General features: G+C 36.2%; 1 pseudogene; it reads right to left on the bottom strand.

Moving 5' to 3' along the window:
• Positions 1-1263: 1263 nt before the first annotated feature.
• On the bottom strand, positions 1264-2476 carry LOC105052288 (expansin-A2-like; annotated as a pseudogene).
• Positions 2477-16981: the final 14505 nt, after the last annotated feature.

Below are 16981 nucleotides of genomic sequence, written 5' to 3'. Positions count from 1 at the left end.
CACTACATATATAACAAATACAATAATTTTAGCATACTCTACATAAAATCACTAATTAAATATAAAATAAAGTAAACTACATAGCTTAAGGTCAGTAATTAAAATAAAATCTTCTAATAACAATTCACTCGAACAAATTATGTGATTCAATAGTTTTTTACAATATTATAAAATTTTACATACTTAGAAAAAAAATTATAATTATTAATTTTATTTTTTTCACTTGTAACAATTCAAAAAAAAAGATAATGATATAAAAAAAAATTATCAAGATGATGGAAACACCAATGATCGACCAACAGCTGAGGGGGGGCGGACCGTGGAGGGCGGGGGCAGGGCCCAGGGAGCACGACCCTTATCGGAGGGGAGGGGAGCAGCGAGGGGTTGGGGGAGAGGGGGTCTGGGTGGTGCGATCCGAGGTTAAGACACAACGACAGCTGGGGGGGGGGGGACCGTGGAGGGGGGCGGGGCCCAAGGAGCGTGACCCTTGTCGGAGGGGAGGAGAGCAGGGGGGCGGGGGTCCAGCGGGCGTGATCCGAGGGTGACGACATAAGTCGGGGGGTGGAGATGGAGCCCATAGGGTGCGATCGTTGTCGGAGGGGAGGGGAGTAACGCGGGATGGCGTAGGGGAGGGGGGATCGAACGGTCAAAAGAGAGGGAACGGCGTGGGGGAGGGGGGACTGGACAGTCGGAAGTGAGGGAACGGCGTGGGGGAGGGGAGACTGCCGGTTTGGGAAGGATTAGAGAAGAAACGTAACTTGGGGTCATGATTTAAAAAAAAAAAAATTCGTGGGCTCAACCCATGAATTTCTGAATTCGTAGGTTGAAGCCACGAATTAAATTTAATCCGTATCTTCAAGGCACAAATTCAAATATCAAATTTTGTGTTCATACGCCACGTGGACTGAGAGATTCGTGGGTTTAACCCATAAATTTATCCACATCCGCTCAAAATTCATGGGTTGAACCCACAAATTTATTCAACGTGCTCCCTACATGGTAGTTTCGTAAATAATTTATGAATCACGATATTTTTAAAATATTTTATTAAAAATATATTATTTAAAAAAATATTTCGGTGATGCGGGGCTGCCAGAGAAAGGTGCCCACCCAACTTCCCCATCCCCACAATCCCAGGCCTCGGGCAACCTATGCACTAGAGCAAGACACTGAAAACAATTTTACATCTTTTCTATCTATATATCCATCTATATCACTTGAGCCTTTGCGGGTGCTAAGTGATAGCAACCTCGGCGTAACCGAACCTCTCTCGATACAAGATACTCCTTTCAATCTCTCCTAATCTAATATTAGCTAGCCAATACAAATACTACAAGATATTGATAATTAGGCTTGCTAGACTTGTTCTGCTTGGAAATTAGAATTGCACTCCTTCGAAGGTCTGCCCGAATTGCCACCCGGCAGGCACGACGTTGTAGCTAGTTATAGTCCTCCCATCGCTTGCGGTGACTTGGAAGGAGAGGCTCTGTGCATCAAGGTATGCATTGCTCTGCCAGTTCTGCGACATCGCCTGCCACCCAGTCTTGGATCCCTTGATGGACACAGCATGCACATCGCCAGCACCCGCGACGTTGGTGATCAGACCAAATTGAAGTAGGAGTGACCATTGATGGTGAACCGAACTCCACCCTTCTTGACACATGGCACCCTGCACATTGACATGGCTTAATGAACTCACTGGCGCTTTATTTGGTGGATCATGGAAATATATAAATTATATGAGAATAGCTAAAGTAGAAAATGTCAAGATGGTACAACTGGCTCTAGCTGACCGTCAAGAACTAGTATGGGGCATAGAGCCTCGGCGCCCACCACCAGATGACCCAATTTGGTCCTGACACAAACCCAGAAACGAAGACCGGTTGGGCTCGTTGGTGTTGGGTTCATGAGTGGGACAAGGCTCACCTTCTGAAGGACACGGGCACGATCCCGGCACGGTACTGAGCGATCTGGAGGAAGGCGGGCTCGGCCAGGTCAAAATGCTGGAGGGGAGGGTTGCATCACCCTCCGTTGTCGTTAGCGAGGGCGTAGTTTGGAGGGCAGAAGTTGGTGGCAGTGACCACAATGGTCCCAGGGAGGCACCACCTGGCGTCGTCGGTGCACTTCATCTCGTAGCATGCGCCGCAGCTGAGGCCATTGTTGAAGAGGGCCGTGCTAAGCGCGGCGGTGTTCGTGCCGTAACCTTGGCTGTAGAGGTTGCCATAGCCACAAGCCCCTCCTATATATAAAGACACAACAACATCCCCATTAGCTAGAAGTGATCCAGAAAGAATTGGACGTTGTTAGTGCAAAGGTGTGTACGCTTAGTTAATTTCCCATTGTTCCTGATGCATCGCCACCACCGTAGAACGTGGCATGCGCAGACTGCCAGCCAGAATCCCCTAAGGTTCCGGGCACGCGGAGGGAGAAGGAGGAGAAAGAGAGCAATGGTGAGAGAGCATTTTGGGATTGCCATTGGAGAGGCTCTGAAGGAATGAAGCTAATAGAAAGAGAGAGGAAAGATGGGATTTAGTTTGCTTGTAAAGGGAAGGGGAGTGCATTTGTAGGAGAGGGAGGAGTGGGGGGCGTTCCATAAATTTCTTTGTAAAGGGAGACGGGTCTCGCGGTTCGCATGTCCGAGCAGCGCATAGCCTTTGAAACGGACGGCAGAAAATAACAAATCGGACGCACATGCAGCTGGTACCGTCGAGGGCCGACTGGACTGGTGGGGCCATGGACCCCCTCCCCTGCTCTGGACTCTTGCATCTGTCTCTCTTCGTGTCACCTTCCAAAATAAGCCACATCGACACATGTATTTGATGCTTATATTACCATCGTAATGTTACTATATTTACAATTAATCGGACCATAAAATAGAAAAAAAAGGGGAAAAGTCATCCCTGTGGGCCATTCACTATTGTCTTTTTTTTTTTCCTGTTAAATTCGAATTTATTATACCACTGTAGTGTCATGTAAGTACATTTATTGGAATCAGAAAGTAAAATTTACAAACATCAAAAGGAATATCTATGACAATAATTCGCAATGTAGTCCTTGTACAATTTATTACATATATTGCCATTCAGTCTACAGTATTATTATTATTATTATTATTATTTTTAAAAAAGTTGGAGGCTAATATAGTTCCATTAGTCTCCAGAATTTTATTCATTTGATATAAATATACAGTGCAGAAAGGAAAGTATAGATAAAGAATTCATAGCGACTGCAAAAGAAGGATGGCTATTGACAAAGAAGAAAAAAAAATCCATAAATTATGGGTCAAAATAGACTTAGAAGAAAATCCTAAGGCACAGATACAGTATGATATCATGAGTATACAGCTATAAAAATTCTTCATCATCATCTCAAAAGATTTATCATAGGTGAACAAAAAAGAAAAAACGATAATAAGACAGCCACAGGGTGTTAGATATATGCCCTAAAGATCAGATTGGCAGTTACATGTACACTAGGGGCATAATTTTATAATTAAAATTTTTGAAAGAAATAAAATTTAAGTTATTTTTTATTCATGTTGTGTTTTAAATTGTGTTCATAAATCATCCAAAGAATTAACAGATAATGACATATATTCTCAAGAGTTGAGAAGTTGAGGCACATGTCATTAGTAGTTAATTCCTAAATACTCTCGATCGATAGAGCGTCATAGAGATGGTGACTAGTCTGGATAGATCAATATACAGATTGCTTTCCTTCGTAGGTAGATGAGTCTCGAATCGACAGTATGGAGATACTAGAATGAGAGTGCAAATACTTAATAGAGATCAAGGATACCAAGCATGACCAACACAAGAAGTTACTAGGATAGTTACCCACTGGTCGGTGACTTGCTTAAAGTTGTAGCGGTATAGATAGTTCTTTGATCTGCGGTATCTCGACTGTTCACAGTAGGGTTGCTGTAGTTTGACTGCACAATCACTTGATTATCTAGCCATTTGAAATCTTGAAGTGTACGTTTGTTACCAATAGATCCATTGTAGGAATAGGGTGTGCACTTAGATGGGATCTTGCAATTCATGAGACCGAGTCCTAAAATTCATGGCCATGATAGGTGAATGATGAAGAAAACTTTTTATAAAATTTCACATGAACTCGAATTGATTGAATTTGACATATAATGGATGAATAGATTTGATCAGTTATCTTTGATCTGCGTCTTGTCGGGATTCACGACAGAAGAATCGAACTACATGATAACTGCATCTAGAGATTCAATATTTCATTCTGCTGAGTTACCATCACATGCTGCTAGGTATCATTGATGGATTATGAGACTCGTCAAATATCATTTTGATAATCGATGATTCTTGATGGGTAGAGTTGGAAATGTTCCAACCCATCGAAAGAAGTTTTGATGATATTGGGATGGAGATCACAGTATATCTCACTACCAAACAGAATAGAACGATGTGATCATATACAAAAGAGATCTTTATCCGATCAGATGGTTGATTAGCGATTATGAATCACTATTGGATCTAATCATTACTGTGATTGATGATTAATCCAGTGCAAGAGTTGCAATAAATTAATTCGTTAAGAGTTAGTGAGTTGTAAGAGGATTAATTTATAATTGAATTGCAATAGGGCTCAATTTGATTGAGCAATAGGGTTAGAATCAAATCTAATTGAATTGGATTCAATTTGATTTGATTTGTGTTTGATTAAATTAAGCCCTATTAGATTATGTGATAATCCAATTTTCAAGAAGTCAATCCCTAGTTTGATGGAGTTTAACCTAACTAATTTTCTAATTGGATTATGATTTAATTAAATTTCTAATTGGGCTAAGACCTAATTAGTTAATTGGTTATAACCAATTTCTAAATTAGTTAGGATTGGTCCGAGAATTGGTTAGAGTTTAAACCAAGATTCAAGAAGTACCAAGTCAACTGGGATTCTCCCTCTTTGCTTGCGCCTAACTAAAGCCCATGCCCAACTATATTCCCACCGCCCCTTCTTATTATTTAGCATGAGATTTCTCACGTTAAATTTGAAACCAAAGTGCCCCTCTTTTTTTTTGTTTGCGTGAAACCACAAAGGGATAAGACTCCAAGTGTTGGACGCCATCCCAAGCCTTATCAGATAAGGCTTTCTACTATCCAAATTCTTTTGACGCCAACCATAAAAGGGAGGTTTTTGTGCATGGAAAATCGATGAAGATCTGATTTACCATGAGAAAGAAAAAAAAAGAGAGGCATTCTCTTTTGTGCATGGGTATCCGAGAGAGAAATAAAAAGGGAGGCGCTAACCCTTGGCGTTCCATCTTGGGCATGAGCTTTCTTGGGGTTTCATTCTCTTAGGTTTTGTGTTTAAGGGGAGAGACAAAAGAAAAGAGAAAGGGTTCTTCAGAATTTAATCTTTCCTTCATCTTTCTCCTGTTTCTCTTTAGAGATATGAGAGAGTCTGAATGATCTGAAGAAAAAACCAGAATCAACCATCAAGAAGTGACTTTTGCAAAGGAGCTAGCATCTCGATGAAGTCCGGATCTTCTGATCAGATCGAGGACTCGTGTGGATACACATAAAAATCGAACGTGTGTGCAGCTTAGCGAGGACCTCATCAGATTACCATGATCATCAGATTACGGTGAAAGGCTATCCGCGCAAAGGTATGGAGATCGGATCTCCAGGTTTTATGTTCTTGTTTAAATCTGATTTAATTTTAGCATCTTAAATCTTGCATGTGATCGATCCTGTTAGCTGTAGATTAGATCTACCTAATGCAAGTTAGATAGATTAAAAAGTTTTTAATCTAGATCAGATTTTATTCCATCACGTTTATGATTTTTAAAAGTTAAAAATCTGTATGTTCTGATTTTTGCATGCATGTTCTTGGATGTGCGACATTGTTCCAGTGATATCAGAGCCACGGGTCATCACTCACATGTATTTTTTAAGATTTGAAAATCAGATCTTTAGATCTATAAATAATTTGTTTAATGATGCATGAGATGCATGTTAATAAAACTAAAATTGTATGAGATGCATGTTGATAGATCTATATTGCATCAGATGTATAGATCTGAAATATATGTTTTATGATCTGATTTTTATATGATACATGCGATGTATGCTTGATCTATGTAGCATGAGATGTGTATATTTAAATTTGAAAATCAAATTTAATAATTAGATTAGATCTAATTTAAAATATGTGATGGATTCGATCCTATTTATACATCAAATGTATGAAGTTTTATTTTATGCATATATGATATATATAGATATAGATTGATTTCTTAGTAGCTTAGTACTCTTCAAGAATCATAGTAAAGGCCATCCTGCCATAGACGACTATAGTGGAAGGGGTGCCTATATGAATCAAGAGGAAGAACCGTGAAAAGATAAGAATTTATATTTGTGCAAAACCTTAGATCTGAAATCGTTTAAAATCTAAATATGAATTAGAACTTGATGTAGTTGTGTATGAGATGCATAATTAAATATTTAGATATTAAAATAGTTTTGACATGTAAACTAAATTTGATTCCATAATGCACTTAATTAAGATTTGAAATTAAGAATTAAAGATCTAAAATAAAGATAATTGAATTTTGTATGGTTCATCGATACATGTAATGGTTGCATCGTATCGCTACAATCCTTAATGAAGGGTGTATCATGAACTCAAATTGAAAATAGTTGTGATTGTAATTTTGTTGCTCCATGAATTGATTTTGATGATTATAATACATTTGAGGAGTTACTAATGATTTTGGCTTGAAAATAAATTTATTGTATTTCAGGAGTAAAATTATAATTTCATCAAGTTCTGATTCGAAAGCCTCAACAGCAAGAACAGAAGATTTATGATCTATTGGAGGCAATTTCATACTTTTTGGATGGATATGTTGAGAAAAATTCAAGTTTAAAGAATTAGATCGACCCTATGAGTCGACTCCTGTCAAAAGGGGCTGAACAACATGCTATTTTTGGCTGGCACTCCCAAAGGGGTTGACCCTATGAGTCGACCTCTGTTGCTGTGCAGGTCAAAGATACAGAACAGTGATTTTCTGTTCTATGCCACAGAGGTCGACCCCTGTGTAGAGGTCGACCCAATGAGTCGACCTCCTAGACCGAAACTTTCGTAACGACTAGTTTTCAATTCTTTTTAACAGCATTTAATTTTTTTTTAATGATCTCCAACGACTCTATTCCAGTCCAGATTTATCTCTACCATCTATTGAAGCTAAAAGGTACTTAAAGGAGCGAAAAAGAAGAAAGATTGAAGAGTTTCAAGCATTTATTTCAGCCCTAAGCAAAAAGACCTCTTCAAATAAAAGAAGCTTTTAAGTCAAGTTCACCAACCCCTCAAGAGCTCATTCAAGTCTTTAACCACTTTGAGAAAAATCAGAAAAGCTTCCTTCTTATTGTGTAAAGTATATTTAAAGTTTTATTTGCTCATTAAAGGAGTTAAATTTATATTTTAATATGATTAACTCATATACTCTGTTTTGTCTTGATCTTTAGTTTTGGAAGGGTTTCAAAATTTGAAAAGGTTGGTCCGAACCTTGAATCGGATTGTATTGGATTGGCTTGTATCCGAAAAATAAGTGTTCTAGCTTGAGATAGCTAGAGTCGGAGGTACCGACGCTGTATTCTTGTTGAATATGGTTTAGTGGATTTGAATTCTCAAGTAGGAGCTTGGGGAGTGGATGTAGATGTAAGGTTGGCACCGAATCACTATAAATCTTGTTTGTTTGTATTGTGCTTACTTGCTCTCTTTCTAAATTTTCTTATCTTCTTGCATTCTTGCATCTAATTTCTACACCTTGCTTAAATCACTCTCTACATATATCCTACTCATTGTTATTTAATCCTCGTAGTTCTAAATTAACTTTAAAATTTTAAAAACTCAATTCACCCCCTCTCTTGGATTGCATAGCTGGACAACAAGTGGTATCAGAACTTGGTGCTCTAGCTTTTTTTTTTGATTTGACCATCAAAGAGCCAAAGATCTATGGCAACTCAAGTTGGTGCTTCACTAGCCGAGGGGTAGTCTGTTGGAAAATATGTCCCAAAAGTCAATCGTCAACTTGTTGACGGTTGAGCAACCTTGTATTGTAATTGATTTGTTAATAAATTTTTGGCATTTTCATCATAAGTTTTCATCTTCTATTGAACTCCGTTGTTGTGATGAAATTCTTAAGACTATTTAGGTTCGATAAAGAGAGAATTTATCAATTAGTCCTTAAAACTGTTCACGATCAAATGATAGGCTGTTAATAAGGACGACAGCTTCTATCGAGCATAGGTCGCTGTAGGCCATATAGTTGGTTGTCTTCTTAACCAAGGAGTATGGAGACACTGGTATGGTATATAGGTGAGATATAAGGGTACATCATCATTGAACGTGACCAACTCTAGAGCATTCTGCTGTCGAGAATGTCTCTGATGGGATATAGGTATAAGTGTCCCTTAGATTTGAGATCGTTTTAGTGACTTGTAAGCAACTCACTATGCTTTGGTACTGGACTAAATAAATTTCTAATTCAATGACAGAAGGCTTCTGGGCACAGTCAAGTACTTGCAAAGTCGGAGTGTGATCAAGATGAGATTGACCACTCCAAGAGTTAGAGAAGAATGTGTCACTGTATTTTAATTTAGCAAAATCTTGGTCAGGATAATCTATCAAATGGATTTGATATTTTGAAATACAATGTGGACAACCTGATTAGAGTTGACAGTTGAACTCTGAGATATCCTATGAGCATTTTGGTCAAGGGGATGAATTATTTGGAAACTATATCTGTATGGGTTCTAAGGATGTTGTTCTACACATTCAACCTATCCGACCGTCGGATACCATTGCTAGATGGTCACTTTAATTGGTACTGAAATTTATTTCTGTACTACCGACTTAGGTTCGGACCTATGAGGTCACACACATTAGAGTTCACAATCCGATCGGATGGTTGATCAACGATTAAGAATCATTCTAGGGTTAAACGATCAATACGATTGACATTTAACTTAGTGCAAGTGTTGTAGGAGGATCGATTAGCAATTCGATTGCTAATTGACTTAATTTGATTGAGCCAATGAACTGAGATTAAGTTTAATTAAATATGATTTAATTAGATTTAGTTTGGGCTTGATTGGATCAAGTCCAATTAGTTTATTGGATAAGCCAAGTGTAAGGAAAAATTAGTCCTAGTTCAATTAGAACTTGGGTCAACCTAATTTCTAATACGATTAAAAAATTAAATCAGATTTAAATCTAATTTAATCTGATTAAATTATATTCTTAATTGGGTTAAGATCTATTTTAATTGGGTTGATTTGGTTTTAGTTTGATTTGATTTGAGAAACCAAATTTGAACAAGTCATAGATTGAACCCTAGTAAGACTAGGATTCCACCTTGCGCCACCTTAGCCCCCCATGCCCACTCTCTTTTATTTTGTGTGATAAAATTTTCTCTCCCAGACCTTCACACATGTCCAAAGCTTTCCACTCTTTCTCTCTTACATAGAATATGGTTGTGGACCAAGTCAAAGTAGGAATTAGTTTGGATTTCAAATTCTATGAGATAGAATTTTAGGAAATCAAAATTCTTTCCCTGTGGCATTGATTTTACCCAGATTTTTTTTGAAATTTTTGTGAGTTTTATGACACATATTGTATGCCCTTTGTTGTTGGTCCATGGTAGAAAAAGAAAGAGGGGGCGTCCATGAGTTGGGCACCCCTTGTTTTGACCTGTTTGGATTTTTCCTGACTAGGTATTTGATCAAGATAAGGATTCTTCATATCTTATTATTTAAGATGAATTTCTTCTTGAGATTTTTGTGGATTATATAGCATTGAGATACCTTTGGGGCGTGTGAAAATCAGGGAGAAAGAGTGTTGGGATATGGAGATATAATAGACACAATACTAAGTGTCTGGGTTAGAGCAAAGAGAAGAAGAAAAGGGTCTTCTTCTAGGATTGCCGAATTCACCTCTTTCCTTCCTCCATCTATGAGTTTTCTGAGAGTGTCTCATATCTAAAACTCCTTCTCCTACTTCTCATCTTTGAAAGAGTCTAAATCAAAAAGAAGGAGGCATCTGATCGACCATCAAAGAAAGATCAGTACAGTACTAGCATACTGTGTTGATTTTCTAGATCAGAACTTCTAATCGTGATTCGTGGTCAAGACACATGAACGGTGATGAATTTCAATTCATCACACTTGATACAAAAGATGGAGGGATGATCACCTTTGGAGATAATAGCAAAAGAAAGATCATCGGTATAGGTGACATTAGTATCACTCCCTCCAAGTATATTGAAAATATTTTATTAGTAGATGGTTTGAAATATAATCTACTAAGCATTAGTCAATTTTGTGATGAAGGGTACAAAGTTATTTTTGAATCTTTATTATGCATAGTAACTAGTCTCAATGATGAAGGCATTAAATTTGTTAGGCATAGACATGATAATGTTTATATGGTAGATTTGAATGATCTTTTTAAGATAAACATACAATGCCTAGTAGTCATGAATACCAAAATTAATGAGACTAGTTAGCTTTGGCACCATAGGCTTGCACATATTAGCATGCATTCATTTTCAAAATTTATTAAAAAAGAATTGGTTACCGATCTACCTAAATTAAATTTTGAAAAGGATAGAATTTATGATGTATATCAACTAGGTAAACAAACAAAAATATTATTCAAATCTAAAAATATTGTTTCAACTTCTAGGTCATTAGAATTATTGCACATGAATTTATTTGGACCCACTAGAACTACTAGTTTAGGTGAAAAACGATATGGCTTTGTAATTATTGATGATTTCTCTCATTTTACATGAATTTTCTTTTTGACACATAAAGATGAAACTTTCATGTGTTCTCAAAATTTTATTGAAAAGTTACTAATAAAAAAAGTTTTTCAATTCAACATATTCGAAGTGATCATGGAATTGAATTTGAAAATCAAGATTTTGAAAAATTTTGTAATGAAAAAGGTATTGACTATAACTTTTCAGCACCTAGGACATCCCAACAAAATAGGATAGTAGAAAGAAAAAATAGAATCCTTGAAGAAATGGCCCATACCATGCTATGTGAAAGCAACCTCCCAAGATACTTTTAAACGAAAGCAATTAACATGGCATGTTACATATTAAATCATGCTTTAACTAGACCAATTCTAAAGAAAATACCTTATGAGCTTTGGAAAGGAAGAAAATAGAATATTGCATATTTACATATTTTTGGTTGTCGATGTTTTTCTTTTGAACAATAGTAAAGAGAGATTAGAAAAATTTGATACAAAATCTGATGAAGCTATTTTTCTTAGTTACTCCTCTTTTAGCAAAGCTTTTAGAGTTTTCAATAAAAAAACTTTAGTAGTAGAGGAGTCAATACATGTTATTTTTGATGAGACTAATGATCTTCCTTCAAGGAAGAATGAAGGTATTGATGATGCAGATCCTCTTATAAAAGGGATGAAGGAGTTCACCCTAAAAGACTTAACAATTCAAAATGAAGAAGAACATGAAAACAAACAAGATGATGAAGGTGAAGAACAACAAGAACAATCTCAAGATACAAATGATCTATCCAAAGAATGAAGGTATGATCACAATCATCCCAAAGATTAATCATTGATGATCCTATACAAGGAGTAAGAACTCATTCTTTACTTAGAGATGCATACAATCATTTTGCATTTGTTTCTCATTTTGAACCTAAAACTATAGATGACGCTGAAAAAGACTATAATTGGATCAATGCAATGCAAGAAGAACTTAATCAATTTGAAAGAAATAATGTATAGACTTTAGTATCAAGACCTAAAAATTATCTAATAATTGACACAAAATGGGTATATAGAAATAAATTGGATGAATATGAAAATGTAATTAGGAATAAAGCAAGATTGGTTGCAAAAGATTATAATCAAAAAGAAAGAATTGATTTTGTTGAGACCTTTGCACCTGTTGCTAGATTAGAAGCAATTAGGCTTTTACTTGCATATGCATGCTTATGAATTTTAATTTATTCCACATGGATGTCAAAAGTACTTTTCTAAATGGTTATATTACTGAAGAAGTATATGTAGAACAACCCTCTAATTTTGAAAATCATGCCTTTTCTAATCATATTTTCAAATTAAACAAAGTTTTATATGGTTTAAAACAAGCACCTAGAGCTTGGTATGAAAGGTTAAGTAAATTCTTGCTTAATAATAGTTTTTCAAAAGAAAATATAGATACAATCTTTTTCATTAAAAGAAATCATGATGATATCTTACTTGTACAAATATACGTTGATGATATTATATTTGGATCTACTAATGAAACTCTTTGTCAAGATTTTGCTAAGCTCATGCAGGGAAAGTTCGAGATGAGCATGATGAGAGAACTTACATTCTTCCTCAGACTTCAAATCAAACAAACAAAAGAAAGGATCTCCATCACCCAAAGCAAGTCCACACGAGAACTACTCAAAAGATTTAGAATGGAGAGCTCCAAAGCAATTGGTACACCCATGAGCCCATCGTGTAAGCTTGATAAGGATGAAGGAGGTAAAAATATAGACTCAAAATTTTATAGAGGCATGATTGGTTATTTATTGTATTTAACTGCTAGTAGATCAGATATTACGTTTAGTATTTATTTATATGCACGCTTTCAATCAAATCCAAAAGAATCATACTTAAATGCAGTTAAAAAAATTCTTAAATATTTAAAAGGTATACAAACTCTAGGATTATGATATTCTAAAGACTCATCAATTAACTTAATAGGATATTCAAATATCAATTTTGCTGGATGTAAATTAGATAGAAAAAGTACTAGTGGAACTTACCAATTTTTTGGAGTTAATTTAATCTCTTGATTTAGTAAGAAGCAAAACTCGGTGGTACTATCTATGGTTGAGACCGAATACATTACAGTCGGAAGTTGTTGTCCTCAAATCCTGTGGATTAAGCAACAACTTGAGGACTTTGACATCAAACTCAATGAAACTCCCATAAGATGTTGTAACACTAGTGCTATTAGTCTAACTAAAAATTCAATTCAGCACTCTAGATCAAAATATATTGAATTTAGGCATCATTTCATAAGAGAACATATCCAAAACAAAGATATAATTCTTGATTATGTATGTACTAAAAAATAATTGGCTGACATCTTTACCAAGACCTTAAGTGAAGATAGATTTTATGAAATTAGGAGAGAATTAAGAATCCTTGATCCTTCAGCTTGAGTATCTTTCTAATTTCAAGTTTAATTTATCAAAAATTCATTAAACCAATTTATTTTTGAGCTAATTTCATATCTCTCCTTTCTTAAAAGCTCAAAACTATCCTTCATTTGATCAATCTCTCAAATGGACACCCTTCCCTCAATTTTCAAGCTTTTTCAAAATTTTTTCATCATCTTTTTTAAATTTTCCTTATCATGAGTCGAACCCTAGGGTCGACCTTAGGATAAACTTGCAATTTTTTTATTAAAATCCATCAGGCTCTGTTTTATTGGGATTTCATCGATTGCAAAGAGCCGATCCCTTTGCTGTTCGTCTTCCCTATTCCACCGAACAAAATCACCTCCCTCTCCACTCTCATCTCAAAATCTCTCTTCCCACCAAATTTTTCTCTTTAAATCACCCCTTTAGGATTCAAATCTCTCTTCTCTTTCTTCTTCGTTTGGGAGGTTCGAGCTTATCCTAGCTTCAAACTCTTTTCTCCAAACCGACGGTCTATCTTCTCAAAATCTTTGCTTTTTTTCTAAAAATCTCTTCTATTCTACCACTCATCAACTCTCCTAAGCTATTTGCAAGTCTCTTCTATCCAAAATGGCTCCCAAATCAAAACTATCGTAGAGAAAAAAATCTGTTCGAGGGTTAGAAGAAGATGTGCGCAGAAAAAGAATGGCTGTCAAGCCTTCTTCTGCTCCAACTCCAGTTCCAGATCCTACTCCAGCTTCTACATAGTTTCCACTTAGCCCAAGCAAGGTACCTCTCTCTAATCAAAAAGTAAAATCTGAAAAGAATATAGACTTTAAGTTTTTAAAAAAAGAAGGGTTCTCTATTGGATCAAAGATTAAAAATCAAGGATGAAAGTTTTACTGTTTATTAAAGAAAAATACTTATGTTGATTTGGTCAGAAAATTTTACTTAAATTTGAGTTACTACAATGGAACAGTAAAATTCTTGGTGAAAGATGTTAACATTGTTCTTGATCCATTGTATTTGAGACAAATTTTGTACTTGCCTTGTGAAGGCTGTACTCATATGGAGCTTCCAATCAAAGAAGAAGGATTAAGTGCTATTTTAGAGAGAGCATTTACTGCAAACTTGAATACATTAGAAGCAAAAATTTTTTCAGTTGAGATGAGGCTTTTGCATCACATGGTTACCAAACTTTTTATCCCTAGGAGTGGTAGGCATGACCTCTTAGTAGGGATATTTGCATCATGTACCATGTGATCACCGAGACCCCTTTGAACCTTCCTGCTTTGATATTTGAGGCCATAAGGGAGACCTTGAACAGGTCTAAGGCTCACTTGCCTTATGGTATGGCACTCACCCTGGTCTTTAGGAGGTTCGGAGTTTGTTTTGAGAGAGAGGCAGTCATCAAATTGTCACATTCTGACACCATCAACCGCCACACACTGTATCGCATGAATTTTTCAAAGACTGATGGCGGTTGGTCGAAGGGTGTTGAGGAGAAAGCAGAGGAGGAGGGATCGTCTTCACCTCCTCGTGATCACAGAGCATCTTCTGATATTCAGTTCATATCTGATCACGAGGCTGGTCTCTTAGGTCAGTGAGGAGGCATGCTTCAGTTCTACAGTCAGGGAGCAGAGTAGATCCTTCAGAGGTCAGACTTGTAGACGATCAGATTGAGTTGATGTCCCAGCGTGTTGCCTCCATTTTATCTCAGCAGTTTGCCACCTCAGTCTTTGCTCAGAGGTCGACATCTCAGACTGACTCAGATCAAACTTTGATCCCTCATATCTCTACTATTTTTTAGATGCTCACAGCTCAGTCCGTACAACTTGAGGAGCTTGAGGGATGTGTTCTGAGACTGACGGACAGAGTTTTAGATTTACAGAGGTAGGTATTAGCCTTAGTCCATCTCCAGTTGCATGAGGACATCATGGAGGTCTCCCACCTATCTGCAGAGGTGGCTAGGCTTCGAGGAGTTTTGCAGAGTTGATTTAATTTTTTGAGGAGAGAGATCAGGGGCTCCAGTGAGATTGTCTCTACTCAGATTGGTGCCTTGATGAAGTCCATGATGAGAGCTTTGGAATAATTGGACACCATCAGACTTTCTTTTCTAGCACAGTCCATAGCTTCCCAGGATCTTCTCGCCTTTCTGCTCGTGCCGGTACTTCTACCCATGGTCGAGGCAGACGAGGTCGAGGACGTGCCCGTGGCTTTGATCTTGAGACTCCTCATCATATTTCTGACTCTTCTGATGCCTCTAGCCATGACATCTATTAGATCTAGCATAGTTAGCCTTTTGTGTCTAGGATCTTATTTACGATCTTTGTAATTGTCGGCTGATTGACTCATGGATAGTTGTTTGTTTGTTATCCATGATTTTTGTATGGCCTATGTACTTTGACTTGACTCGTATGTATTGTGACACACATGTCACATTTTGGATATATATATATATATATATATGCTTTTATCTTCTATGAATGTCTTTGGATTATTTTTTTTAATGGTCTCAATTGAAGTGTCTTAATTCTGTGATATGAAGAATGCTTATTATGAATGGTAATATATTCTATATGAGCAAATTGAAATGCCCTTTATAATTGCTATAGTGAGGGGGAGTCTCTTTCATTTTTTTTCTTAAAAAGTAGGAGAAATGAACTTAATTGATGTTGTCAAAAAGGGAGAGTAGAGGAATAAAATTAAGCAATAAGCAAAATTATCTAAAATCGAGCAATAAGTAAAATTGTCTAAAATCGAACAATAAGCAAAATTATCTAAAATCAAGTAATAAGCAAAATTATCCAAGCAAATTTGTCAAAAGAAAATAATCTTATAAGCTATCTTAACACTAATCTTCAAACTACTCATAATGTATTTTATTCAAATAATTGGCTATAATGTTTAAGTGATGCATCTTCATAAATTTAAAATTTTTGTTTAATGCTTTATATATGTTATGTTTTACTTTTGCTCAAGTATTTTGTCATCATCAAAAAGAAAAAGATTGTTACTCCATGAATTGATTTTGATGATTACAATACATTTGAGGGGTTACTAATAATTTTGGCTTGAAAAAAGATTTATTGTATTTCAGGGGCAAAATCATAATTTTATCGAGTTCTAATTCGAAAGCCTCAAGAGCAAGAACAGAAGATTTGTGATCTATTGGAGGCAATTTCATACTTTTTGGATGGATATGTTGAGAAAAATTCAAGTTTAAAGAATTGGATCGATCCTATTAGTCGACTCCTGTCAAAAGGGGCTGAACGACACGTTATTTTTGACTGACACACCTAAAGGGGTCGACCCTATGAGTTGACCTTTATTGCTGTGCAGGTCAAAGATACAGAATAGTAATTTTGTATTCTGTATCACAGAGGTCGACCCCATGAGTCGATCCTTGTGCAGAGATCGACCCCATGAGTCGACCCCCTATGATGAAAACTTTTGTAACGACTAATTTTTAATTTTTTTTGGCAATATTTAATGTTCTTTTAGTGATCTTCAATGGCTCTATTTCAGTCCAGATTTATCTCTTTCATCTATTGAAGCTAAAAAGATACTTAAAGAAGGGAAAAAGAAGAAAGATTGAAGAGATTCAAGCATTTATTTCAGCCCTAAGCAAAAAGACCTCTTCAAGCAAAAGAAGCTTTCAATTCAAGTTCACCAACCCCTCAAGAGCTCATTTAAATCTTTAACCACCTTAAGAAAAATCAGAAAAACTTCCTTCTTATTGTGTAAAGTATATTTAAAGTTTTATTTGCTCATTAAAGGAGCTAAATTTA

Source organism: Elaeis guineensis, chromosome 10 (assembly GCF_000442705.2).
Source record: "Elaeis guineensis isolate ETL-2024a chromosome 10, EG11, whole genome shotgun sequence".
NCBI classification, from domain to species: domain Eukaryota; kingdom Viridiplantae; phylum Streptophyta; class Magnoliopsida; order Arecales; family Arecaceae; genus Elaeis; species Elaeis guineensis.
This window is presented reverse-complemented; position numbering and strand designations above follow the sequence as displayed.